The following is a 27,561-nucleotide window of genomic DNA, read 5'->3' on the forward strand; positions in this document are numbered from 1 at the left end:
TTTGGCTATTTGGTTAAAAAGATTGGTAAAAAAAACTTATATGTTTGGGATGACTTTTTGGCTAATTATGAAAAGATGTGCAAAAAGTAGAGAGAAAAGAGAATCTTTGACTTTTTGGTATAAGTTGTTGACTTTTTGACTAATTTAATAACTTTTTGATTAATTAACTAAAATAACCTCTTGCCAAACGAGGCCTCAATCTGTCCAACCCGACTGAACTAACCCTTTCAATCTGTCCAACCCGACTGAACTAGCCCAAGTAATCAAACATTTTGAGCCGACGTGTGATATTTGGTGGAGAGATGGGGATCCGAAAATCTGAATTTGGCGGACGTGAGTCGGGGGATTCCAATGAGAGTTGCAGTATTCCTAGCATTACTATTCCAAAGCTATCTCTCACTCTACTCTCTCCCTCTCCAAACCCTAACCCTAGTCTTCTGCATATCCTGGGTTCGGCCGGCACTGTCTCCATTCTTCGAACGGCGGCTACTATTTTGCTAATTCGGAAATCAGCCCCTGATTTTTGTTGAAATCAGCACTTGGTGGTTCTGTGATTACCTCTTCAAGGTGGTTCTGATTGGAGACTTAGGTGTTGGCATGTCCATTTGCTTTCAAGATTCACTAGGAATGAGTTCAGCCTCGAATCCAAGTCTACAATCGGTGTTGAGTTCGCTGCCAGAAGGTTGAATGTTGATGGCAAAGTCATCAAAGCTTAGATTTGGGACCCAAGAAAGGTTATTTTTTAACTTTTTAGTTTTAATTACTGATGTGGGTTTTCTGTATACTCTGTAGATTTGTGTCTTTGTGAAGCTATGTATGCTTTTCTGGTTATATTTTGATATAGGGTTTGTATTTGTTTGTCTGTTTTGTGAGTTTCTTAACTAGGATTTGGGCATTTCTGGCCAAGAAACGTGATTTTTAAACTATTAGTTCGATTTCTTGATCTGGGTTTTCTTTGAACTTTGTAGATTTGTGCCTTTGTGAAGCTATGCATGCTTCTCTGATTATATTTTGATTTAGGGTTGTATTTGTTTGTCTGTTTTGCGAGTTGCTTAAGTAGAATTTGGCCATTTCTGGCCAAGAAAGGTGTTTTTATTTATTTATTTTTTTGTCATATTTTGTGAACTGAGGATTTGGAAAGATCTGAATGTGGGCTGGTTGTGTTGTGGAGGTATTTTCTATTTGGTGAGTTGGGTTGGTTTGATTAGGATTTAATTGGTGTGAATAGATCTGAAGGGTTTTGGCTGCGATTATAACAATCTGAAAAAAAATAAAAAAGTGAAAAACAGAGGATGCAAAGAGATACGAAGTGAAAGAAGTTAAAACTTGTAATGTTCAAACCGCCCAATTGATATGCATCCATCCGCCAATCCGTCAACTCGCTCAATCTGCATTTGCCAATCTGGAGAACACTTGCGGATTGATTTTTTCCAATCCGCATAGTGTTAGACGGATGGCGGATTGGAGGTCCCCCGACTGCAACTGACTCGCGAGCGCCCCCCCCTGTTGGAGATTGAGGTGTGGTTGGTGTGTTTCTGAAATGTTTTGTGCGGATGGGGGTGTGATTGGATTCAGGTGTAGCGATGTCTGTGTTCGTGTCGAATGGGAGGAGTTGTTTGGACATGATAATAGAGAGGCTTGGGTAACCCAATTTTTGTTCGGATCTTTCTTTTGCAGTTAAATTACACATTGCTCTTTTATATTTGGCCATTTTTTTTACTTTGCTCTTAAAGTGTTTTTTTGTCCCCCTTTCATTTTGGCCTTTCATGTTTCAAAATTTTTTCTATTTATTCGTGAAGATAACTTATGTTTAAATTAGGTAAAAAAATGCCACGTTAGCTACCACATGGCATAAAAATATATTATTATATTAAAATTTGATTTGTGTTCAGAGGTGTGAGTTATATATAATAAAATATTGTGGTTTGGCCATCAATGTGTAATTTTCTGTCTAATTTTGGATATAAGTTAATTTTTTGAGTAAATTATAAAAAAATTAAAACATGAAGGGTCAAAGTGATTTTTTTTTAAGAGTCGAAATAAAAAAAATGGTCAAACATAAAAGGGTGAAGTGTAATTTACCATTCTTTTGCTGTAAAAGTTGAACTATGGCTTTGGATTATTGGGTTAGATATCAGCGGCAAACATATTAAACTTTTTGTCAGTTTGATTCAACTCGTTAAATGCCCAATTTATTAAGTAAACAATCATGAATTCGAGTTAGATATTTAAACTTATTTGATTAATAAACAAGTTAAACTCCAATTATCATGTTCATATTTATTTAAATAATATGAATAATTATAAACAAAATTTATTATCTAGTTTGGAGTCTAACTGTTCTTTTGGGGACACAAGAAATAAACTGCATATTAATTTATTGGCTTATTTTTATAACATCACCTCTTTACTTTTTTGCTTTTCGTAATAAGAAAAAAGTCAATTTATAAATCATACCCAAAACAACCCTAACTTAAACTTGTTTAATGTTAATGCATTATGCTAAGCTTAAATTAGATCCGTTATCCACGTACGAGTTGGAATTTTTGAACTCCATGAGCAAACAAGCTCAAGTAGTAGTTTTGTTCGATTCGTTTGCCAGTCAAATTGGATAGACTTTACGATGTTGTTTTAGGTTTGTTAATTTAAGAGTAAATTACACTTTGCACCCTTGCACCTTGCACCAAATCTCACTTTGGCTCCTACACATGAAATCATGACGGTCAGGTCAACCCCCTGCACTTCTAGTCAAATCCCACTTTGGTCCTATACATGAAATCGTGATAGTCAATCCCTTGCATTTTTTTTCAAATCTCACTTTGGTCCCTACATAAATGTCAATGTTCCTTTTTTAAATTTTTAACAAAATTCAATTATGTGACAAAAATGTGACTACAAAATAAGGGTAAGAGAGAAAAATCATTTATGTTTCCCACTATTACACTTTATTCTATGTGATAAGCACGTGAGAGTTATATAATACAATATATATATGTTCGTATGGTAAAAATTGGAACAAAGAGGTAAGTAAATAGAGCTTTTGAAATAATAAAAAATGCGATAAAGAAATCAAAGAGAAAGGAAGATGAATAGACAAAAGACTATGTTAACGTGAAGAATAGAGTTTTGTGATTCTAATTTATGCAAAACCTTAGTTCATCTTCTTAATCGTTTACGATTTACATTTTGTTTTAGCTTAATATAGTCATAATTTGATGTAAATTTTGGGATAAGCTGTGTATTGGTGGACAATATTATTTCCTCCTTACCCTCATATCGTAGTCATATTCTTGTCACGTGATTAGATTATGTTAAAGAATTAAACAATTGAGTAACAGAAAGAGGACATTGACACTTGTGTAAGGACGAAACTGATATTTGATCAAAAGTATAGGGGGTTGACTGTCACAATTTTATGTATAGGGAGTAAAGTAGGATTTGAATAGAAGTGTAGGGGATTGACTGTCATGATTTTATGTGTAGGGGTCAAAGTGGGATTTGGTGCAAAGGGTAGGTGTGCAAAGTGTAATTTACCCTTAATTTAAAGTAAATCTCTGCCTTTGAACCTTGTTGTTCCTCCTTCCACTGCAAGGCCATAGACGATCCACACAGGTTCTTTCATCTCACCTCAGCTTATTAACCAATTTGTTACTAATTTTTCATTTTAATTACTCTGCAGACTCTGTCTCTCTTACTCACCTCTCTGTTCTACTTCTATAATTTTTCACTTGTATGCTCTTTCTCATCACTTAACTGCAGATCTCGTTGCAGCTCTTCGTTGTTGACAGATTCACCAAGGATTTGACGAATCTCGTTGCAGGTAGTTTGTTTATATGCAACTTGAGCTAATTAGAGTGTTAATCATGATGTAGAAATCATTTATTGAAATAATATTAATCGAAGGCTTTCCTTGTTTGGCACTGTTGGTTTAAGTTTCAAGTTGGTTTATAGTATTAATTCAAGACTTTTATACCTGTATTTAAGCTTGTGAGTTTGGGAATAATTAAAAACTTATAGCCTGTGTGGCTATAGATGTTAGCTTAAACTGCTTAGTATTTATTTGTATATCCTGAAATAACTGTTTCACTGGAACAGTCCTGAGATTTGTATAAAATACGAATTGCCCCTTACAGTTTTGAAAATTACATCTTGCCCTGTGAAGTTTATAATTTTATAACAAATGACCAATTTTATCAATAAATCAGCAAGTCAATTAATAGTTTTTAATGATATCAGAAATATATTTTAATTTTATAATTCAACTAATTTTATTATTGTGTATGAGAGCAGTTAAGAATTTCATTTTTTCAATTAATTATGTTAACTAAAAAATTCTTACAATGGGGTATTTGTAATTTTTTAAATTCCAAATTACAGGGGGCAATTCGTAGGGGGTGTATTTCTAATTCACCCTATTACTAGGCAATACTAATTGGTTCTTAGTTGGAAGAATATTAGACATGTATATAATGAATAATATATATGACATTTATTTTATTTATTTACTCCTCTAGTCTCTACTGCAAAACCATCTTAGCAAATTTGTTTGGAATGATTTAAATAAGTGTTCTTTTTGACATTTTATGAAAAGATGTGCAGAAAAGTAGAAAGGTGATGTGACTCAAAAAAGATAAAAAGATAAAAAAGTGTGCTTATATAGCACACTCGAAACAAGAGTGTTTAGCAACAAAATGGAAGATGATTTTGTTGAAAAATTTAGGATAGGGTAAATCATCGAAGACTGTTGGGATTTGAAGGAACATTGAGTTCCATCGTTTTGATAGATGATTAAGTTGAAATTTACAAAGAACAAATTGTTGTATGATAATTCTTTATTAATTTGTTGTTAATGTGAATAGATAATGGTTTTATCTTTTATGTAGTAAACTAGCATTAAATCTTGGTTTATTTTCCATTCTTGAATTGGAATCTGATAGCTTATATCAATTGGTAAAAAAATATTATGCATGTCTTGTTTCAGAGAGATGAAATGCAAGTTCTGTCCCTGAGTGCATAGTTAGAGGGAAGGGTGAAAATTGATGAGATCAACAAGAAAAATTCTTGCATTTTCAATTCGGAATGTGCTAAATACACCCAAAAAATTCTCTCCACATCCATCAATTCAGGATGGTTGTTTGGGCTAGTAAGAGTGTAACCGTAGAGGTTGGTGGTAGTTGGTGGCTTTTAAGTGGGAAGTGTTGGAACCACTGATAGTTTTGATAATCTTGGGGTAGACTGGATATTGTGTGGTACGGTTTATATTTGTTTGATTGAAGTGATTATGTGGCATTAAATTACTAGTAATTATAAATCTGGTGTAGTTATATTCTGACATTCCTGAACATTTCCTTTAATAAAAAGATTAGCATCATCAGCAACGAAAATGTGGGAGAACAGTGGGCAAGATCTCTTAATTTTGAACAAGAAATTGCATTGATGAAAACAATTTAGAAGGCACATTGGCAACATGTAGAAAAAAGTATGAGGACAAAGGGTCTCCTTGACGAAGACTTCTAGAGGCCTCTAGAGGGAAGTAATGAAGCTTACTTTTCTCAATTTGCAATCGCCAAGTAGGAAACTGTTGAGACACTCTACACAACCCATTGCACCAGAGCTTCTTCCATGTTCCTGGGGCCAGAGCTTTGAAGCAATTGCAAAAGAAACCTGAATATGCACATTGATGTCTTCATTCAAATTGAACCAAACTCCACTGCTGTCATTCACCCTGATGAAATGATTCTGTTGGCATCTCTAGGTTACAATTGCATGAAAGAAAGGTCATACTTTAGCCATCAGAGTCAAGAGCATTGGTGAAAAGACATTTCTTGCCTTTTCATAAGAGTCTCCATTTCAGATTTCAGCATCTCTTGGCCCTGAAGGTTAGATTCCATAGGGGGTTGAAGCTGAATATCAGCGAACTGAGACTTTATATTAGTAACTTTAATCTTATTATTTCCAAAAGTCATCTCAACTCCACGTTTAAGGCTACTCTGACACCTTTTGAGCTTTTGAGAAAGCTTAAATATAAGGGAACTAGCTTGAACGGCCTGCCACTTAGATTGAATAGCATCCTTGCATTCAGAATTAGTCGACCAAATACTTTCAAATTTAAACAGTCTAGAGACTTTTTAGGGGGAATACTTGTAATAACCCATATTCTTGTCTTAGTTATGTTCATGTGCACTCGCATGATTTTGTCTTGTTAAGTTTGCATTTGTAGACTTTGACTTGTTTTGCCTAAGTAAACGTTCCTGTCTTGTTTTGTGCTTATGTGTTTTGCCTAAGTATTATATGCATGCTTTGTTCCTTGCTTGTTGTTTCAAGCCTAGGTCATGTTAAGCCGAAGTCATCTCAAGCTTATGTCACACCTTTGAACCTCTCACACCTAGGCCATTGCACGCCAACACCTAGGATTACATTGGAATCACTTTGGTTGACCTTCACCTTCACCCTGGCATATTGGACGAGATGTCATCACCCAGGCCGAGATGTCATCACCTAGGCCGAGATGTGTATCATCTAGGCCGAGATGTTATCATCTAGGCATCCTAGATCTTTGATCCCTGCACCTAGTGATCTTGTTCTTGGACTGGTATGACCTAGGCCGAGGTGTGGCAAATCTAGGTCAAGGTGTGGCACAGCTAGGCCAAGTGTTATCCTTCCTAGCCGAGATCATTGAGATCTTACTTGCCGAAACCTATGTCTTGATCCGAGATCCTTACCTTGTCAGAGTGCCCATGTCATCTTACTTGTTGTACACACTTTGTCATATCCTTGTCTTTTCATTCAGTCACCTTGTGAGAAGATCCAACCAGACGTTGCCATGTGTCCCAACAGAGGGTTAAGTCAGTTAGCAGTGAGAAACCCACATCATTTGCTATATCCTTGCCTTTGAAGAGAGAGAAGCTCTAGGAAGAGGAAGAGAAGTTTAGAGTGAGAGAGCTAGATCCCAAGCTAGATCCCAAGCTTGATCTTTAGAGTTTGAGCCGTTAGATCCGCGTTTTGAGGTTAGATTCTTGATCTACTCTTGTTGTTCTTTATATTGATCCGATCACATTGCATGATCTAGCATGATACATGAGTCATGCATTGATTTAAAGTTTGGTTTTAGAAAGAGAAAATGGTGTTCTTGAAGGAAAATCATGTTTTGATCCGAAAGTTTGTATCAAGATCCATGTTTTTGTGTTTGTTTTCATGAAATCTCCAAGTACGGGTACTCAGGTCCATATTTTTGAACTCATATCATGAAATCTTAGATTTTGAATAAAGAAGTTACGATTTTAGCATTCATGTTCTTCACGTTCATGTTCTTCAAGAGGAAAACTCAGATTTTCCAGACTTCATTTGCCTAAGTGTGGCTGCTGAGACCCACTCTTGCCTAGATCTCACACTTAGGCCAAGCGTTGTATCTCACCTTGGCCTACCTTGCATGATCACTTGCACCTTAGCCTATCTTGCATGCGCACCTAGGCCTAGGAGACCATACCTTGGCCAAGAAGTGTGGGACCTCGTCCAAGACCTGGTTTGTACCCAGCATGTTTTTCCGAAATAAGAAACAATGTTTTAACTCCCCAGCACATGTTTTGCTTTATCTTGACTTAGTTTTGAAAGAAATGCCGAGATCGTTTACACTCATGTAAGGCTTGTTTTAGGGATGCATTGCATAGCCATCTTTTGAGCATTCCTTCTTGTCTTTTTGAAATGCATTCAGTGAACTTTGCCATGTATTTCTAGGTCTTGAATCCTTGCCTTAATCTCTATAACTGAAGAGCTATGTGAGTGGTATTTTTAATAAAGTTATGTTCTAAAATTTTGATAAGGCTTTGCTTTGTTTTGGAAAAGTATTTGATCAAGTATGAATGATTATCCCTAGTTTTTGTATCAAGTATTATGTTTGTTTTGATGACATTCTTGAAACGTCCTTTCGTGTTAGGGGACGTTAAGCCTAAATAGCACCTTTGTTGAGATATCTCTTTTGCCACCGATGGTCTTGTACAGGTGGGTTTGTCTAATTGATCTCGGGTCGGCCACCGACGGTCATGAATAGGTGTGCTTTGATTCCGAGACGATTATTCCCTTGTTTTGCCACTGATGGTTTTTCGCGTGGGTTGTCTAACCGATTCCGGGTCGGCCATCGACGGTCGTGAACGGGTGTGCTTCAATTCCGGGACGGTTATTCCCTTGTTTTGTCCGGAATGTCATCCTTTGGTATTATGTAGATGTTATTAACATCTAAGAAGCTTTGAAAGACTTTGATTGATGAACTTGATTCATCCCATGCTTTGTACAAGTTATTATATGCATTGTTTTGATAAAGATCTCGGATATCATTCATTCAAACCTTTATTAATTATATCATTCACTGAGTATCTAAGCTCACTCTCTCCTTATATATATATGTAGGTGGCAAGCAAGAATGTGGTGACGCCTAAGGTGTTATTTGCAAGATGTTTTGATTCATGTTTTGTATCATCTTGAAGATTATGCTTCTTAGTTGTAATTCATTTCATTTGTATATTCGGCTTGAGAAGCCTTTTCATCAAGATGTAATATGTACTCCATTTTATTTTGTATTCAAGTTGTAAAACCATGTTAAGATGTATGTTATTTCATTTGATCTATGCACAACTCTTATGGACTACTTAGATTTAAATTTATTGCTTCCGCACATGTAAATCACATATGTATACTCTGATTGTGTGTGAATCTTTGTAAGTTGGCCTTTGGTAATCTCGGATTACTGGCCATCACGACACCATTCTACTAGGGGCAGAATGGGGTCGTGACACAATGGTATCAGAGCACAAATTCCTTATAGTACGTTGTTCACACACTTTGAGTCCTAAAGAGCATAGGATTTCCCTTAGAATGATTTTAGGATTGCACCATATTACTTGTTACTTGACAAGATGTGCATCACCTCGGCATGATCATTTGTTACTTGCATACATGTCTATTTGTTCATTTTGTTTAAAAAGTCACATTTTGCATACTCCTAGCATCATGAGAAGGGGTAGACCTCCAGTTAGCCGAGATCAATCCGAGGACAGGTTAGACAGATTAGAAAGGATGGTAGAGGATTTGGCCCATGAGTTGAGGCAAGCAAAGCAACAACACACTAGTACTACATCCACCCAAGCCGAGCAGACAGATGGCCGACATGCAGTTCCACCTTCACCTCCTCCAGTGCCGCAAGTGCCTCTACAGCCAGCCTTGTATGGGGATGGCACGTTGACCTTGATGAAAGAATTCAAGAAGATGAATCCGCCGAAATTCCATGGAGGTATAAAGCCAATGAAGGTAGAAGCATGGGTTCTTGAGATGGAGAAGTTGTTTGAGATCTTTCCCAACACCGACGCTCAGAAGGTGTCATTGGCAGCATTCACATTTGACGACGATGCTCGTAAGTGGTGGATGATGATCCGAGAAGGCAATCCAGGTTTGACTTGGGCCAGATTTTTGGAGTTGTTTTATGATAAGCACTTTTCTCTCCTTGTCCGAGATTGTAAGACCACAGAATTCCAGACTTTGACATAGGGTAACAAAAGAGTGGCTGAATATGATTGTGCTTTCACCGAGTTGGCAAGGTATGCACCTCACATGGTCAATAACGAATACAGGAAAGCTAGGAAGTTTGAGAGTGGACTTCGGGGATCAATACAAGATCGGGTTAATATGCTCAACATGCCGACTTATGCCGGAGTGTTAGATAAAGCTATCCTGGCAGAAGCTAACTTGAACAAATACCAGAGTTCAGGGGAGAATCAGAGAAAGAGGCAGGATTATAACAATCGCCGAGCACCGTCCGATGTCAAGAAGAAGGTAAATGTGGGTAGTTCAAGCAACTCAAATCAGGAAAGTGGCACTAGGCCGACATGTACAAGTTGTGGGAAGCAACATTTTGGGGTTTGTTATCGGGCATCTGGAGCATGTTTTGAATGCGGTGAGATAGATCATCGTATTAAGGATTGTCCCAAGGTAAAGGCTAGAGATGGTAAGAAGAGATGAGAATCCGACATCCGGAGTTGTTTTTGGGGCAAGGTAACTTAAGTTTGGGGACCAAACTTTTCTAAGGAGGGTAGACTATAATAACCTACATTCTTGTCTTAGTCATGTTCATGTGCATTCGCATGATTTTGTCTTGTTAAGTTTGCATTTGTAGACTTTGACTTGTTTTGCCTAAGTAAAAGTTTCTGTCTTGTTTTGTGCTTATGTGTTTTGCCTAAGTGTTATATGCATGCTTTGTTCCTTGCTTGCTGTCTCAAGCCTAGGTCATGTCAAGCCTAAGTCATCTCAAGCCTATGTCACACCTTTGAACCTCTCACACCTAGGCCATTGCACGCCAACACCTAGGACCACATTGGAAGCACTTTGGTTGACCGCCACCTTCACCTTGGCATATTGGCTGAGATGTCATTATCTAGGCCGAGGTGTGCATCACCTAGGCCGAGATGTGTATCATCTAGGCCGAGATGTTATCATCTAGGCGTCCTAGATCTCTGATCCCTGCACCTAGTGATCTTGTCCCTGGACTGGTATGACCTAGACCGAGGTGTGACACATCTAGGCCGAGGTGTGGCACAGCTAGGCCAAGTGTTATCCTTCCTAGCCGAGATCATTGAGACCTTACTTGCTGAAGCCTATGTCTTGATCCGAGATCCTTATCTTGTCAGAGTACCCATGTCATCTTACTTGTTGTACACACTTTGTCATATCCTTATCTTTTCATTCAGTCACCTTTTGAGGAGATCCAACCAGACGTTGCCACGTGTCCCAGCAGAGGGTTAAGTCAGCTAGCAGTGAGAAACCCACATCATTTACTATATCCTTGCCTTTGAAGAAAGAGAAACTCTAGGAAGAGGAAGAGAAGTTTAGAGTGAGAGAGCTAGATCCCAAGCTTGATCTTTAGAGTTTGAGCCGTGAGATTTGCATTTTGAGGTTTGATTCTTGATCTACTCTTGTTGTTCTTTATATTGATCTGATCACATTGCATGATCTAGCATGATACATGAGCCATGCATTGATTTAAAGTTTGGTTTTACAAAGAGAAAATGGTGTTCTTGTGTTCTTAAAGGAAAACCATGTTTTGATCCGAAAGTTTGTATCAAGATCCATGTTTTTGTGTTTGTTTTTATGAAATCTCGAAGTACGGGTACTCAGGTCCATATTTTTGAACTCATATCATGAAATCTCAGATTTTGAATAAAGAAGTTACGATTTTAACATTCATGTTCCTCACGTTCATGTTCTTCATGTTCTTCAAGAGGAAAACTCAGATTTTCTAGACTTCATTTGCCTAAGTGTGGTTGCCGAGACCTACTCTTGCCTAGATCTCACACCTAGGCTAAGCATCGTATCTCACCTTGGCCTACCTTGTATGGTCACTTGCACTTTTGCCTATCTTGCATGCGCACCTAGGCCTAGGAGACCATACCTCGGCCAAGACCTGATTGGTACCCAGCATATTTTCCTGAAATGAGAAACAGTGTTTTAACTCCCCAGCACATGTTTTGCTTTATCTTGACTTAGTTTTGAAAGAAATGCTGAGATCATTTACACTCATGTAAGGCTTGTTTTAGGGATGCATTGCATAGCCATCTTTTGAGCATTCCTTCTTGTCTTCTTGAAATGCATTCAGTGGACTTTGCCATGTATTTGTAGGTCTTGAATCCTTGCCTTAATCCCTACACCCGAAGAGCTATGTGAGTGGTATTTTTAATAAAGTCATGTTATAAAGTTTTGATAAGGCTTTGCTTTGTTTTGGAAAAGTATTTGATCAAGTATGAATGATTATTCCTAGTTTTTGTATCAAGTATTATGTTTGTTTTGATGACATTCTTGGAATGTCCTTTCGTGTTAGGGGACGTTAAGCCTAAGTAGCACCTTTGTTGAGATATCTCTTTTGCCACTGACGGTCTTGTACGGGTAGGTTTGTCTAATCGATCTTGGGTCGGCCACCGACGGTCGTGAACGGGTGTGCTTTGATTCCGAGACGATTATTTCCTTGTTTTGCCATTGACGGTTTTCCGTGTGGGTTGCCTAACCGATTCCGGGTCGGCCACCGACGGTCGTGAACGGGTGTGCTTCGATTCCGGGACGGTTATTCCCTTGTTTTGTCCGGAATGTCATCCTTTGGTATTATGTAGATGTTATTAACATCCAAGAAGCTTTGAAAGACTTTGATTGATGAACTTGATTCATCCCATGCTTTGTACAAGTTATTATATGCATTGTTTTGATAAAGATCTCGGATATCATTCATTCAAACCTTTATTAATTATATCATTCACTGAGTATTCAAGCTCGCCCTCTCCTTATATATATATATAGGTGGCAAGCAAGAAGGTGGTGACGCCTAAGATGTTATTTGCAAGATGTTTTGATTCATGTTTTGTATCATCTTGAAGATTATGCTTCTTAGTTGTAATTCATTTCATTTGTATATTTCGGCTTGAGAAGCTTTTTGATCAAGATGTAATATGTACTCCATTTTATTTTGTATTCAAGTTGTAAAATCATGTTAAGATGTATGTCATTTCATTTGATCTATGCACAGCTCTTATGGACTACTTAGATTTAAATTTATTGCTTCTGCACATGTAAGCCCCATATGTATACTTTGATTGTGTGTGAATCTTCGTAAGTTGGCCTTTGGTAATCTCGAATTACTGGCCATCATGGCACCATTCTAGTAGGGGCGGAATGGGGTCGTGAAAATACTTATGTTGTATGGACTTAGGTACAAGTGTTGGGTATGGGTACATATTTAGAGGTCGGACCCATCAAACGTCAAATTTAAAGGTACTTAGACTCGGGGAAAAAAAGTTCATATTTTTATATTTTTAATCTATTATGTAAAATAAAATAGTATTATATGTAACATACATCGTCAAAAAGGTATTTGACTTATTTTATAACAATTATATGACATATATATAATAATAATATTAATAATAGTGTTATCTATAAATATATAAGGAGTGTCCAATGAGAAGTGTTGGAACCATATCTAAGTGTCGAGTGTCCGACACGGGTATTTGATTTATTTTGAGGGATTCATGTAATGTAACAAAGGGATATACTACAGAACAACAGAAGGGGACAGTCATCAGAGCCATGGCATACCTCATGGTATACATAGCATATGTAAAAAAAAGTTGTCTCCACCCCACTATAGCTAAAGCACGATCTAATTATTTCCAAATGTTATCCTTCTCCTTATTTTATTTTGTATTTTACCATGTATATGAGGGCCCTTGAACAAGTCCATAAAAGCATAATGAAGTAAGAGCTTTTGAAAATGTTCAGCCTGTCTTCTCCTGAACACCGTGCCCTCTTGCTTTTCCTGCACCGAGCCAACTTCATTGAGATCACACAAACATAGTGAAGGGTGTTGATTCTCAGCCGCAAAACCTCTAAGATAGACCCAGCACTTCATTCTCTCTTTCTTGTTGGTAATGGCTGCTATGGTTTTAATGCAATTTGTATACAATATGTTTGCATAGTTTGGTTCGAAGCATATTTTTGTCAGGCAAGGTTCATGATTTCCTTGTGTAACCCTTTGTTTTAAATAGATATTATTTCCTTCTTTATGCCCTTCTAATGAACATGTTCCTTGTTTTTTAAGTAATAAGGTTGCAGGAGGGAAACCACAGCTGGGATTTAATGAGTGGTGCATCAGCCTCTGGTGGCATATGGACAGCTTTCTCATACTGTGTACAGCAAATACGAAATTATGACTACCATCATTATCTCTGCCTTCTTGAACTTCCCCCGAACATGCGGAAGGCTGCATTTGCTCTCCATGCTTTCAATGTTGAAACAGCAAGAGCCATGGATATTGCTTCTGATCCCAAAATTGGCCTTATGCGTCTCCTCTGGTGGCGAGAAGCTATAGACAAGATATTTGCCAACAAATTAATTGAGCACCCAACAGCTCAGGCCCTGTCATCAGTAATATATGAGTATAAAATCAACAAGGGCTGGCTAACACGATCCATTGAAGCTCGAATCAATGATGCAAAAAGAGAGGTTATTGAAATCCCAGAAACTATTGAAGAGTTGGAGTGGTATACCGAGGACACTGTTTCAACTATCTTGTACATGACTCTTCAAGCAGGTGGTATCAAGTCCACTGCTGTAGATCATGCAGCTTCACATATTGGCAAGGCTAGTGGCCTTCTTTTGCTGCTTAAGTCGTTGTCGTACCATGCCAGCCGCAGCCGTCAGTTTTCTTACATACCTGCTAAAGTGGCACGGGTTGTTGGTTAACCAGGGAGGCCAAATGGAGATTTGCATGGACTCTTGCGAGCGTTTGTGTGATGCTGTTTTTGAGATGGCATCTGTAGCTAATTCGCATCTCCAGAAAGCTTGTGAATTAGCTGGAACAGTGCTTGAGGAAGCTCATCCAGTGCTTTTGCCGGCTGTGCCTGCCCAGGTTCTTTTGGATTCTCTGAGACGTGCACATTTTGATGTGTTCGATCCAAGATTGGCTCGAGGGATTCTGGGTATTCCTCCTTTGTGGTACCAGTTGAAACTAAAGTGGCATTCATTGTGTGGAAAGTACTGAAAATTTGTTCTGTTTTTTTTCCCAATTGGTTGGCAGAGTTCAATAAAAATTCTAAATTGTTAAAAATAAATGGATTTGCCATTTTCTTTGAACACATTCTTTGATCTCTCAAGACCACTTATGTGTGTTCTTGATATTAGCATGCGTGGAATGGTCTTTGGAACTTTTAGAAGCCATTAATGTGTAGTGGGAAATTTCGATTTTTGCAATTTACTAACTCGTAAGCATATGCATAAGAAATTTTGCATCAGAGAGCATTTTATTTATTGGCTTTGACTACGTCAAATTGTTGTTGATTATCTGCATGCTTGTTGATATTCCAAGTGAATCTCATTCTCTATGTTTCAAGCTGTTGTAGATTAGTTGTCAGTTTGTTTAATGATATAAATATTTTTCATAATGTAATTACTGTAAGGGGTGACTACCTACGAGTGGGGGTAGGAAAATTATATTAGAAAAATGCTATGGATTCTAAATACTTTATCAACATTTTAAGTAAATATCTCACATGGGTAGAAGATTTAATATTTGGGGTCTCTAATATTATTCATTATATTATTAGTCAGTGAGAATCTTTTTATAATTACAAGATAAATGATTGCTATAATTTTAGTTACAAAGGTGGGGAAATTGTTCTCCATGAAGATAAAAGAAAGGAAGCAAGAGGGTGCGTGTGAAGAACAATTTCCACACATTCGTAATTAAAATTATATTATTCATTTGTCTTGTAATTATAACAAAATTTCCAGTGACTTATAATATAATTTTCTTACCCCCACTGATTAGTAGTTGCCTTTACTCTAAACCGTTTCATTTAAAATTTGGTGTGTTTTTTTTTTTTTTTTTTTTTTTCTTGCAAGAATGGAAACACCTTTCGAAACCTTATTAAGACAACAACATATGTCTTTCGCAGAGAAATGCGGGCCATGACGACTTTATCAGCTTTTGCCTTTTGGCCCTTTATGTTTTTCCTCCTCCACAATCATTGAGAGGGGAGTTTGCGCCGAGCAAACGGGCTAAGCTAGTTGTGACTTGGGCCTTGCCGTTGGATTACGCGACCGAGTTGGCATAGTTGAGGGCAGTTTGGCCATGGTTCTAGATCATGTGACTGAGTTAGCCTAAGGTCCGAAAGTTGGACCGAGCTAAGCCGAGCTAGGTGAAGCGATGGTCCAAGGCTGAGCAAAGTCAGCGGGAATGAATGGAGTTGGGTAAACAGAGCTAGTTATTGAGTTTGGCCTTGAAGGTCGGTCAGAATTGAGGCTGGAACTGACCGCGCTATGCCTAGCTTGGTGGAAATTGCCAGGTGGTCCAATTGGAGTGCGAGAAGAAAAGCCCGCCAATAGTATGCGTCAATACCATTTGACAGTTTGGTCAATGTTGTTTGGCGGTATTGACGGGTACACGTGTAAAGAATAGAGAGGGCAGTACAGCCACGCGTCCAAGAAAGGACGAGTAGAGTAGCGCGCAGAGGTTATATAGACTGAGTGGCGCCTCCATACACAAGTTGGAATTTCTGGCTAACCAGAGCTCTATGGGTCTTTGGTCTCTTCTCTCTTTCTCTCTCTAAAAGGGTGCTAACTTGGTCGTCGGAGGGGCTTTCTGGCATCACACCTGCGGGGTAGCTCACCATTGTCGTGTTTTCAGGTTGTTCGGAGTGAAGTGAAGGTTGGACACGAAGAGTACGGACGGCGACGAATATTTCCTCCCCGTACAATTGGCGCCTTCTGTGGGAAACTTTGACAGATAAAACATTGTCCTCTAAGCTCATCCGATCATCTTTCATGGCGAACAACGATGACGTCCCATTGTCCGCCATTGACGACATCACTCCAGAGTCCGTTTCGGAGAAGAGATGGTCTTCCCACCATCCCTACCATGGCTAGTCTGGAGACCTCTCCTAAGGGGCTCCCCAAAGATGCGCGAGACAAACACGCAAGGAGGACTGACTACTCGCGAATCCCCAACGGGCACCGGCGGAGAAGAGAATTGCACGCTCAGCGCCTGAAGCATAAGTTGTGAGATCAAGATGCCATCATTTGAAAGATGGCGGTGGAGATGGAGGCACTAAAGCGGCAGGTCAAAGGGAAGGGTGTTGCTGGAGTAGATAACCACAGTGAGCGCACCCAACCACGTCGCTCAAGCAGCCAAAACTAGAGGCGGACACCATCCCTCTCCATCACCAGAAGTTATGGAGTTGATGACTTTGACCTGCCAGCAGAGAAGTCTTGCGTGTAAGACAGCAGTTGCCGTTCCCCATGTTCGTTGACGACGTTGATATATTCCCACTCCGCCCGTTCGGAGGACCTGGGGCACGTCTTGGAGGAGCACGCTCACCTGCGAGAAGTGCAGAGGATGGCTGTGCAAACAAACATAAAATAGATCTAGGGAGTTCAGTTTTGGAAGACGTCAGTAAGAAGGCCGAAGAAAAGGGGCATAACACTCACAAAATATAAATGGCCGATCTATTTTCGGAACGTCGAATATTGCCAATATGAAGTTTTATTCTTAGTTTTACTTTTGTAACCCTTTCTACTATTGACGTAATGAAACAAGTAGATTGTTTTTTGAGAAACGTTGTATTTTCGCCTCGCCAAGCAGATTTAGTGCGGTCCAAGGGGCAATTGACAGTCGTTTTGATGAAAAGATCAGAATTCCTTGTCGGGCTAATTTTGCACGGCAAGATGATAGTTGGTGTTTTGTTCAACTTTGGAATTCCTTGGCAAGCGAATTTTGCTTGCCAAGAAACAAGTTGCCGAGCTGACATCGCTCGCCAACTTTGAAGTTCTTTGCCGAGCGGATTTTGCTCGCCAAGAAGCAAGTTGCCGAGTTGACTTTGCTCGGCAACTTTGAAGTTCCTTGCTGAGCGGATTTTGCTCACTAAGAAGGAAGCTGTCAAGTTGACCTTACTCGCCAACTTTGAAGTTCGTTGCCGAGCAGATTTTGCTCGCCAAGAAGGAAATTGCCGCGTTGGCCTCGCTCGCTAACTTTGAAGTTCCTTGCCGAGCGGATTTTGCTCACCAAGAAGGAAGTTGTCGAGCTGACCTTACTCGCCAATTTGAAGTTCCTTGCCGAGCGAATTTTGCTCGCTAAGAAGGAAGTTGCCGAGCTGACCTTACTTGCCAACTTTAAAGTTCCTTGCCGAGCGGATTTTGCTCGCCAAGAAGCAAGTTGTCGAGCTGACCTTGCTCGCCAACGTTGAAGTTCCTTGACGAGTGGATTTTGCTCGCCAAGAAGCAAGTGGCCGAGCTGACCTTGCTCATCAACTTTGAAGTTCCTTGCTAAGCGGATTTTGCTCGCCAAGAAACAAGTGGCCGAGCTGACCTTGCTCGCCAACCTTGAAGTTCCTTGTCGAGCTAATTTTGCTCACCAAGATGCAAGGTGCCAAGCTAACTGGCCAACCTTGGAGTTCCTTGCCGAGCTGATTTTGCTCGCCAAGATGCAAGGAACCGAACTGACCTTGCTCACCAACGTTGAAGTTCCTTGTCGAGCTGATTTTGCTTGCCAAGATGCAAGGTGTCGAAATGACCTTGCTCGCTAATCTTGGAGTTCCTTGCCGAGCTAATTTTGCTCACAAAGATGCAAGGTGCCGAGTTGATTTTGCTCGCCAAGAAGCAAGTTGCCGAGCTGACCTTATTCGCCAACGTTGAAGTTCCTTGCTGAGCTGATTTTGCTCGATAAGATGCAAGGTGCCGAGCTGACCATGCTCGCCAACCTTGGAGTTCCTTGCCGAGCTGATTTTGTTCGTCAAAATGCAAAGTGCCGAGCTAACCTTGCTCGCCAACCTTGGAGTTCTTTGCCGAGTTAATTTTGCTCGCCAAGAAGCAAGTGGCCAAGCTAACCTTGCTCACTAATCTTGGAGTTCATTGCCGAGCTGATTTTGCAAGGTGCTGAGCTGACCTTGCTTGCCAACTTTGGAGTTTCTTGTAGAGCTGAATTTGCTCGCCAAGATGCAAGGTGCCGAGTTGACCTTGCTCACTAACCTTGGAGTTCCTTGTCGAGTTGATTTTGCTCGCCAAGATGCAAGATGTCAAGCTGACCTTGCTCGCCAACCTTATAGTTCCTTCTTGAGCTGATTTTGCTCGCCAAAGATGCAAGGTGCCGAGCTGATTTTGCTCGTCAAGAAACAAGTTGCCGAGTTGACCTTGATCACCGGCCTTGCTCGCCGACCTTGCTCACCGACCTTGGAGTTCCTTGTCAAGCTGATTTTGCTCGCCAAGATGCAAGTTGCAGAGCTGACCTTGCTCGCTGACCTTGGAATTCCTTGCCAAGTTGATTTTGCTTGCCAAGATGCAAGTCGTCGAGCTGACCTTGCTTGCCAACCTTAGAGTTCCTTGCTGAGCTGATTTTGCTCGCCAAGATGCAAGTTGCTGAGCTGACCTGCTCGCAACATTGGAAGTTTCTTACCGAGCTGATTTTGCTAGCCAAGATGCAAGTTGCTGGCTGACCTTGCTTGCCAACCTTGGAGTTCCTTGTCGAGTTGATTTTGCTCGCCAAGGAAGTTACCAAGTCGATTTTGCTCACCAAGAAGTAAATCATCGAGCTAAGTTTATTTTGCTCGTCAAGGAAGTTACTGAGTTGATTATACTCACCAAGAAGCAAGTTGCCGAGCTGACTTTGTTCGCCAACTTTGAAGTTCCTAAACTGAGTTGAAGTTGAGCAATCTCATTCATGTTACAACAGAAGGGATTTAAGGCCAATGACCGAGCAAAGTGAACCACTGAGCAAAGAGTCTAGCTCGGCCTAGTAATGCAATTCCAGTCACACGAATGCGGACAGAATTAAGGGGTAATTGAGAGGGGAGTTTGCGCCTATCAAACGGGCCGAGCTAGTTGTGACTTGGGCCTTGCCGTTGGATTACACGACCGAGTTGGCATATCCGAGGGTAGTTTGGCTGTGGTTCTAGATCATGTGACTGAGTTAGCCCAAGGTCCGGAAGTTGGACCGGGCTAAGCCGAGCTAGATGAAGCGATGGCCCAAGGCTGAGCAAGGTCGGCGGGAATGAACGGAGTTGGGCAAACCGAGCTAGTTATTGAGCTTGGCCCTGAAGGTCGGTTGGAATTGAGGCTGGTACTGACCGTGCTATGCCTAGCTCGGTAGAAATTGCCAGGTGGTCCAATTGGAGTGCGAGAAGAGAAGCCTGCTAATGCTGTGCGTCAATATCATTTGGCAGTTTGGCCAATGTTGTTTGGCGGTATTGACGGGTACACGTGTAAAGAATAGAGAGGGCAGTACAGCCACGCGTCCAAGAAAGGACGAGCAGAGTAGTGCAGAGGTTATATAGACTGAATGGCACCTCCATACACAAATCAAAATTTCTGGCTAACCAGAGCTCTATGGGTCTTTGGTTTCTTCTCTCTTTCTTTCTCTAAAAGGGTGCTAACTTGATTGTCGGAGGGATTTTTCGGCATTACATCGGCCAGGTAGCTCACTGTCATTGTGTTTTCAGTTGTTTGGAGTGAAGTGAAGCTTGGACATGAGGAGTACAGGCAATGACGAATATTTCCTCCCCGTACAACTAGATAGTGTTGTTAGACCCGTAGGATCTATTACGGTCTTGTTTTGATAATCCGAACTATTCAATGTGTACAGTTCATCGAGTAATTTATCCCTGTAAAAAATTACATTGATTGGATATCGATAGTTACTTGATCAGATTAAATTTTTGTCAATAATTTATTTTGAAAATTATATTTACCGTTGATAGAAATCTAATTTGATTAAGTAGCTATTAATATCCGATCAACATAATTTTTTACAAGGATAAAGTACTTGACGAATTCTATACATTAGACAGTTCGGATTGTATAAACAAGACTCGTGGTAAGCCCTCATAGACTCAATAGTACACTCTAATCCGATCACAGACGGGAAAAAAAGTCTAACTCTTTTCTTCTTCAACCTTCACTAAGTAGTGATTTTCCCATTTGTTTTTGGGTTTCGTAAGTTTGTCATGTTGTTGTGCTAGAATTAAGATAATTGTTTCCATTGCTTTCTCAAATTTGTAAGATTGCTAATTTGAACTAACAAGTACACAACACTAAGCTTTCGTATGGAAAGAATATTTTTAACTTAACTTTTTAATTTTTTAATTTTTTTTGTGTGACTATTTTAACTTGATTAAAAATGTTTAGTTTTGAAAGAATTTTTGTTTTTATTTTTTTGTATTTTTGTGAGAAAAAGAATAAAATAATTATGATGTAGATGTGATATTTTATTTTATTAATTTTAAAAAAAAATCCCAACTATGTTTCCAAACGAGATCTAATTACTTTGTGGGTCCTAATTTTAAGTATTTTGGAGTGTATTTTTTAATTTGTGTTTTGATTTAAAATTTCAGTAAAAAGTTTGATTTGATAGGAACTATTCTAATTTTTCATCAATTTTTTTAGGGCAAATTGCACTAATAGTTCTTATAGTTTGGTACTCGGGTCACTTTGGTCCTTTACTTTTCAATTGTGACATATTTGACCATGAATTTTGAATCTTGTTCCAAATAAGGACATTTGAAGATACCGTTGTTTAATTTCAAGGGCAAAATTATCAATTTAATAAAATATAAACTAATTTGGCAAAAATAAATGTCAAAAAAATATTTTTTATATTTTTAAAATTATTTTTATCCACTAATGATAAAATTATGTAAAATTGATAAAAATTACATGATTAATTTTTAAAAATTAATTTTACACGATCATCATCTAAACACATAATAAAAATTAATTTGGTAAAAAAAAAAATAAATGTCTAAAAGATTTATCAATTTTACATAATTTTATTTTTAGTAGGTAGAAATAATTTTTAAAAATTCAAAAATATTTGTTTGACATTTATTTTTATCAAATTAGTTTATATTTTGACGATTTTATCCTTAAAAAATTTAATGATATCTTTAATTGTCTTTATTTGGAACAAGATTCAAAATTCAGGGTCAAATGTGTCACAATTGAAAAGTTAGGGACCAAAGTGACACAAACCCCAAACTATAGAGACTATTAGTGTAATTCACCCATTTTTTATCATTTTTTTTTTAAATTCTCCACTTATTCCTAAATTTTCTGTCATCAAATTTGATAAAAAACAAATCATTTCTAATGTTTCATCTTTTTAAATTTTTATCAAATTCAAATTTGATAAATGATTTAAGAAGTTCTCAATTTGATGAAAAAAAAAAAAAATCTCTCTTGATTTTATGAACATATGATGAAAGGAATGAAGATGATTTTTGGGTACTTTTTTTTTATTATCAAATTTAAATTTGATAAATGAAAAGAGGAAGGATTAGAAATGCTAACGTATTAAGTAATTTATTTATGAACATATATTAATTGAGGGGTTTCGGCTTTTAGTGAAATCGCAGCACCAATCTTAATTTTAGGGTGACCTGTGCAAATCTTGTATTCCTTTACGTGTACATGTGATTTTTCACTCGACAATGCTACGTAACTCAAATTTTGTGGCTTAAAAGTGACTCAAATGGTCAAAACGACGTCGTTTTGAGTACAGAACAACATAAAAATGGCCAAAATGACGTCGTTTTGGCCATTTGAGCCACTTTTGAGCCACAAAATTTGAGTTACGATACATTTTCCTTTTTTACTTTTCTAATTTTCTTAAAGAATAATTCTATTCATACTAATAATTTTAATAAAAATTTTATTAAAAATATAAATGATTAAATGTAATTAGTTCTTAAAAAAATAAAAATTTAAATCTCTAATAATATTTAGACATAAATATTTTTAATAAGAATTTCAAAGGGCAGATTGCCTCCAGTCCGTAATTAGATTGAACAGTGTTGTTCGGCCCGTGGGGGTCTACCACGGGTTTCGTTTTGATAATCCGAACAGATCAATGTGTAGAATTCGTCGAGTACTATGTGTCTGTAAAAAATTACGTTGATCAGATATTGATAGCTATGTGATTAAATCAGTTTTGTATAAAAAAATGAAAGGTAAACAAATTAACAGTTGACAAAAAAGTTGATAAGATGAGATAGTTATCGATATTCGATTAACGTAATTTTCCATAAACAGATAGTACTCGATGATTTTTATACATTAAATAATTTCAATTATCAAAACGAAACTTATAGTAGGCAAGCTGCCCCCAATTTGAAATACCTTCAAGAAATTTGAAAAGATAGCAAACACATGTCATTCGCACTGAAACGTGAGCCATGACGATATCGTCTCTTTCTCTCGCTATATATACATATAGTAATAATATTATAAATATATATTTCATTATTTAAAAATTATTTAAAATTATCATCTTATAATTTAAATTTATTTTACAAGAAATTATTAAATACTTATGAAATATCGCGTGTTTATATTTCTTCATTAATCATCATTTATTATATCTCTTTATATTTTTTAATCATCAAATATAATATTATAATATTTTATTTTCTCTACTAATTATAATATTATAAAATATTATAAAATCATATTTCTAAACTATCTAATAATTACTCTTATTTTATACATAAATTTCATATTATACAAATTTAATTTCAATCATTATTTTCAAAACATCTTCGAAGACCATATAAATTTGGGTCCGTAGACTTGTTCGCGTGTTCATTGTCCTCGTCGGTCACATTCTGTTTCAGCTTTAGCCTTTTTGTTTTGTCCCTTTATGTTGTTTTTCCTCTGCCACCGCATCATAAACCTGCTGCCTCAGAAAATTTTAACCCTTTCTGTCAATATCCAAAACCTAATCATCAATTCTTGTTTGTTGGAAATTTTTTTTTCGTAATTTGTCTTGCTTTGTCAAAGGGTATGGGTTTCGTGTGTTTGTCTTGTTATTAGTTTTAGCAAAATGAGTAGAAGAACTAATTAGTGTCACTACCAATGTTGTTGTGTCTCTTTTTTTTTTTTATATTATTTATAAAAAAAAGTAGATATCATATCACTAGTGATTGCTTTAGAGTATCACTTTTAGTGGTCTCTATCATTACCCTTAGTTTTAAGATAATTGTTTCCATTGCTTTCTTTGACTGCTTACAATTTGTGAACTAAGGCCAAGTTTGGCAACTCCAATATAATTCATCTTTTTATCTTTTTTTCCATCACATCACTTCTCTACTTTTCTGCACATCTTTTCGTAAAAAGACAAAAAGTACACTTATTTAGGTCATCCCAAACAACCCCTAATTACAAATGGAAAGTGCTCCTATTCTAATGTTGTATTTGATTAAGGATTTGAGAAGGGATTTGAAAAGAAAAATAAAAAAAGTAGGTGAATTGTGAATAAAATATACCTACATTTTATGTAGTTTCACACATATTTTTCATTTTTCTTTCCAAATTTCTCTTCAAATCTCCCAACCAAACACAGTGTAAATGAATTATCAAATTTTTTATTAAACTTCTCATATGAATGTGAGACCTATACAAATCACATGTGTAAATCTCACACCCATGTGAGAGGTTTAGTAGAAAATTTAGTAACTTATTCGAGATTCCTAGCATAACTCATTACAAATACCCAACTTTAATTACTTTGTGGGTCTGAATTTTAAGTGTTTTGAAATAAGGATTATTTTATTTATTTATTTTTTAATTCTAAAATTGAGTAAAAAGTTTGATTTAAGCTATGTTTGGTTTTGACTTTTTAGTTAAAAAAGCATAAAAGACAAACTAGTGTTTTGGGAAGATGATTAAAAGCTGTTTTTTTGACTTTTTTTTAGCTTTTTTATGAAATAGGGAAGTGGGTTAAAAGCTGGGAAGTGGCTTTTAACCCAATTCCCAAAATAGTCCAAAATTGACTATAAGTTAATAAGATAAAATATCACATCCAAACCATAATCATTACATTTTTTCTATCACAAAAGTCAAAAACAAAAACCAAACAAGGCTAAAAAAATCAGGTTAAAATAGTCAAAAAGCTAAAAAGTCATGTTATTTTAACTATTCCCAAACGAAGACTTAATATTAATTGCTTCAAACTTTTCATCAATTTTTCTTAATTTTTCTTTTTAAATTTCTTTATTCCAAAATTTTATTTTCATCAAATTTGATAAAAAAAATTCATTTCTAATATTTCATCTTTTTAAAAATCTTGATTTGTGATTATTTAATAAAAGGATTATAAATAATTTTAATTTTTTTTTATCAATTTTAAATTTAATGAAAGAGAAGATAAATGATTAGAGATGCTCTAAAGCCTTCTTTGAGAAGATGAGTTTTGGCTAAAATAGTTAATAAACATAAAATAAACTAAAATAGTTAATAAAATAAAATATCGGATCCAACTTATAATCATTTCACTCTTTTTCTCACAATCATCAAATCAATTAAAAAAACAACTATTAACTCAAACATTACTTTTTAAATTAAATTAAAATAATCAAAAAAATTAAATAATTAATTAAAATAACTAAATTCCCAAACGGAGTCTAATATACTAGTTTAATGGATTTTATGTACATAGAATGCGGCTTTTGAGCGAAACCGCAGTACTAATCTTAATTTTATAGTCAACGGTGCAAATCTTATATTTCTTTAGGAAAATTTTACACATATATAAAATTCATAAAAGAAAAAAAAATTAATAAGAATGATATGATATTATTATTATTGATCTTGTTTGGGAAGTTGATTATTTAATTGGTTATTTAGTTTTTTAGCTATTTTAATTTTGCTAAAATAGTTGTATTTGGAAAGATAGTTGTTTCGCTAAAAGTGAAATGATTATGGGTTAGATGTAACATTTTCTCTTATTAATTAATTAGTCTATTTTGTTTTTATTGACTATTTTAGCTAAAAAAAACTAAAAAATAACTTGGCAAATAGGGCCATTGTAAATAAATTTATTTTTAATAGTATTTTGTTTTGAAATAAAAGGTTTACAACAAATCATATTATTAGGTATAAAAATTATTTATGAATTTTTTATTTATATAATATTCTTTTATACATGTGATTGTTCACTTTTGTGATATTTATTTACTAGCGTATGCCCGTGCCTGAAGGCACGACGTAAATAATGTTCGGTATAAATAATGTTGGGATTAAAATGTAGTTATAATGTTCGGTGTAAATAATGTTGGGATTAAAATGTAGTTATAATGTTCGGTGTAAATAATGTCAATTAATTTAATGCATCCTCAACATTTAATTAATCATGGGGAACATGAATATATTAGAAACAGTGTATGCTGCCACCACACATAAAGCCAGTTTTGTTTGAATAATTGTAGGTATCATTAAAATTTAGGAAAAATTAACCAAAAAAAAAAAAAAAACTTAAAATTTAATATATTCATGTGGGGTCTGTCTTTAGGAAGAAAAAAATTGTGTTGAAAGACAATTTGTCGGTAGGAAAAAGTAGCCATCAGTCCTTTGCGGGGTCTGTCTTTCATATATTTTTTTTGCATTCCTATTGAAAAAAAAATAATATATCAACACATTTTGCATTCCTATTAAAATAAAATAAAATAAAATAATATATCAACACAATTTGAATAGCACATAAAATAAATAAAGATGTGATAGTGGCCAAGCATTTGAATGCGCAACAAAATTAAGAAAACCGACCACTATCTCTTTTCTTACTCTGTTTCTTTTCAATTTCTTCACCATGTCTTCAACAGGGATGAAGAAATAGTCCATGAATTATGAGTGAAAATTTAAATCGGGTTATAGAAATAAAATAAAATGAAAGAAAAATAATGACCCATGAAAGACATGCGGGTTGAAGAAAAAAATAAATAAATAAGAAAAATTGACTGCAGCATCAAATTTAAGGAACAAATAATTTATGAAGTAGTTATTATGGCAATGAGGCTACTGATATCAAATAGAAAACTAATTTAATCAAAGGTTCATTTGCAATTTTCCTAGCTAAGAATGTTAATGACATCTTCATCAAGTGCACTGAAAAGCCCAAATTTCCCTCCGTCAAGAAAACATGATCAGATCTAAAAAAGCTCACATTCTGGCTAAACCAAGGGGGGTCAAAGAATTTATCACCCCCTGTAACTGTCATTGTGCATGGTATGCAAATCATTGACCCACTGATAGTACTTGTGATACCCAACACCTAAAACCATCATTATCAGTACCTAATTACGTACCAATAGCATTACCAAGCTCCAACTTGTTTTCAATGGAATCACGACTCCGATATGAAGAGTTGAAAGAGTAACCAGATGGACTAGCTGGTGCAACTCCAGCCCATATCTGATTTGCTGATATAACATGAGGGTTCTCCCATCGAACAGGAAATTCTCTGACATGGAAACCAAAGAAAAAATATTTTTTTTATCAACTTTGGAAGTCATGACGCAACCAAGTGATATAACTAAAAGAATAGTCCATGTAAAGTCAATGCAAATAAATTAAAAAAAAAAAAACCGTTCTCCCGTATTCAAAAAATATAAAAATTTCAGCCATTCAAACAAAATATAAAATTAAAAATAAAAAAAGAACCATTCTCCCTTATTCAAAAATAAATAAATAAAATCAGAGATGGGTATAGATGATTTACTGTCTTTGGGTCCATGAAAATCCACAGAGAACTTCTCCACCTTATAGTCACTCATCATCCTATTTCACAACAATAAAAACCCAACTATTAAAATAATAATAGAAGCCAGTTTTAGTGAATAATACAAAGTGAGCAAACCCAATATTTGTCCAAAGTAATATAGAGCATCCAATATTTGAATTTTGTTCAAATATTTGTCCAAAGTAATACAGAGCATCCAACCTAATAATAAATTAATGGAAGAAGAAAAAAAAAAAAAAAACTGTTCTCCCTTATTCAAACTTTAGATGATTTACAGTAAATCATCTATACCCATCTTTGCATTAGATCTCAAGACAATTTGGTTTTTACAACTGTCAGTACAAATTTTATTGCTGCTAACACATACATTTGTTCCAATAAAAATTCCCTCACGCCCACACATCCTAAGCATACATGCAAACTTCTTTCCCAAAATAGTTTTGCATAAAAATATTCACTAAGATTAAAACAAAATA

At 36.4% G+C, this 27,561-nt stretch overlaps 1 pseudogene across 1 annotated transcript; it reads left to right on the plus strand.

Moving 5' to 3' along the window:
- The first annotated feature begins 200 nt into the window (after window positions 1–200).
- On the plus strand, window positions 201–14,819 carry LOC114303831 (uncharacterized; annotated as a pseudogene). Its single transcript, XR_014337419.1, has 2 exons — window positions 201–734; window positions 13,635–14,819. The product of XR_014337419.1 is annotated as an uncharacterized LOC114303831 (transcript).
- Window positions 14,820–27,561: the final 12,742 nt, after the last annotated feature.

The sequence above is a fragment of the Camellia sinensis genome, chromosome 8 (genome assembly GCF_055761805.1).
Source record: "Camellia sinensis isolate YWXY chromosome 8, ASM5576180v1, whole genome shotgun sequence".
In the NCBI taxonomy this organism is placed as follows: Eukaryota; Viridiplantae; Streptophyta; class Magnoliopsida; order Ericales; family Theaceae; genus Camellia; species Camellia sinensis.